This window comes from Babylonia areolata, chromosome 12 (assembly GCF_041734735.1).
Source record: "Babylonia areolata isolate BAREFJ2019XMU chromosome 12, ASM4173473v1, whole genome shotgun sequence".
Lineage (NCBI taxonomy): Eukaryota > Metazoa > Mollusca > Gastropoda > Neogastropoda > Buccinidae > Babylonia > Babylonia areolata.
This window is the reverse complement of record NC_134887.1, coordinates 34304744-34307243: the sequence shown is the minus strand read 5'-3', so window position 1 is coordinate 34307243 and position 2500 is coordinate 34304744.

The following is a 2500-nucleotide window of genomic DNA, read 5'->3' as shown; positions in this document are numbered from 1 at the left end:
ATCATATATGGTGGTGTAGTATAACAGAAAATAAGAGGGAAGGGGAAAACAAGGTGCGTTGCAATCATACATGGTTGTGTAATACATAGGAGAACAACAGGAAAATACAGTGCGTTACAATCATACCTGGTCGCGCGATATTTTGGAGAATAACAAGAAAATGTAGTCCGTTACAATCATAAAACGTCGTGTAATATAATGGATGATATGAAAATAGGAGAGCAGATTGCATTACAATCATACATGGTTGTGTAATACATAGGAGATTTACAGGAAAATACAGTGCGTTACAATCATACCTGGTCGCGCAATATTTTGGAGAATAACAAGAAAATGTAGTCCCTTACAATCATAAAACGTCGTGCAATATAATGGATGATATGAAAATATGAGAACATACTGCGTTACAGTCATATATGGTTGTATAATACATAGGAGATTTACAGGAAAATACAGTGCGTTACAATCATACCTGGTCGCGCAATAATTTGGAGAATAACAAGAAAATGTAGTCCGTTACAATCAGTCATAAAACGTCGTGTAATATAATGGATGATATGAAAATAGGAGAGCAGATTGCATTACGATCATACATGGTTGTGTAATACATAGGAGAACAACAGGAAAATACATAGCGCTACAATCATACCTGGTCGCGCAATATTTTGGAGAATAACAAGAAAATGTAGTCCGTTACAATCATAAAACGTCGTGTAATATAATGGATGATATGAAAATACGAGAACATACTGCGTTACAATCATACATGGTTGTGTAATACATAGGAGATTTACAGGAAAATACATAGCGTTACAATCATACCTGGTCGCGTAATATTTTGGGGAATAACAAGAAAATGTAGTCCGTTACAATCAGTCATAAAACGTCGTGTAATATAATGGATGATATGAAAATAGGAGAACAGATTGCATTACCATCATACATGGTTGTGTAATACATAGGAGATTTACAGGAAAATACATAGCGTTACAATCATACCTGGTCGCGTAATATTTTGGAGAATAACAAGAAAATGTAGTCCGTTACAATCATACAACGTCGTGTAATATAATGGATGATAGGAAAATAGGAGAACAAATTGCATTACGATCATACATGGTTGTGTAATACATAGGAGAACAACAGGAAAATACAGTGCGTTACAATCATACATGGTTGTGTAATACATAGGAGAACAACAGGAAAATACATAGCGTTACAATCATACCTGGTCGCGCAATATTTTGGAGAATAACAAGAAAATGCAGTCCGTTACAATCATAAAACGTCGTGTAATATAATGGACGACAGGAAGATAGGAGAACAGATTGCATTACGATCATACATGGTTGTGTAATACATAGGAGATTTACAGGAAAATACATAGCGTTACAATCATACCTGGTCGCGCAATATTTTGGAGAATAACAAGAAAATGTAGTCCGTTACAATCATAAAACGTCGTGTAATATAATGGATGATATGAAAATAGGAGAACAGATTGCATTACAATCATACATGGTTGTGTAATACATAGGAGAACAACAGGAAAATACAGTGCGTTACAATCATACCTGGTCGCGCAATATTTTGGAGAATAACAAGAAAATGTAGTCCGTTACAATCATAAAACGTCGTGTAATATAATGGATGATATGAAAATAGGAGAACAGATTGCATTACAATCATACATGGTTGTGTAATACATAGGAGAACAACAGGAAAATACAGTGCGTTACAATCATACCTGGTCGCGCAATATTTTGGAGAATAACAAGAAAATGTAGTCCGTTACAATCAGTCATAAAACGTCGTGTAATATAATGGATGATATGAAAATAGGAGAACAGATTGCATTACAATCATACATGGTTGTGTAATACATAGGAGATTTACAGGAAAACACAGAGCGTTACAATCATACCTGGTCGCGTAATATTTTGGAGAATAACAAGAAAATGTAGTCCGTTACAATCATAAAACGTCGTGTAATATAATGGACGACAGGAAGATAGGAGAACAGATTGCATTACGATCATACATGGTTGTATAATACATAGGAGAATAACAGGAAAACACAGAGCGTTACAATCATACCTGGTTGTATAATACATAGTAGAACAACAGGAAAATACAGTGCATTACAACCATATCCTAGTGGTCGCGGAATGTTAATAAATAATAAGAGAGAGAAAAAGGAAGAACAAGGTGCATTACAATCACACATGAGACATGGTCGTGTGATGTAATTGATAATAAGAAACAAGGGCTAACAGACTGCCGTGCTAGGACACATGGGCGTGTGATGTAATGGATAATATAATTTTTTTTTTTAAACACACACAAAAAAACAGGAGAACAGGTTGCGTTACAATCATACATGGTCCTGTAATACAAAGGAGAAGAGTAGGAAAATGTAGCCAGTGCGTTACTGACGATTATACATTGTCCTGTAATACAAAGGAGAATAATCGAAAAATGTTGTGCGTTACCGTGATCA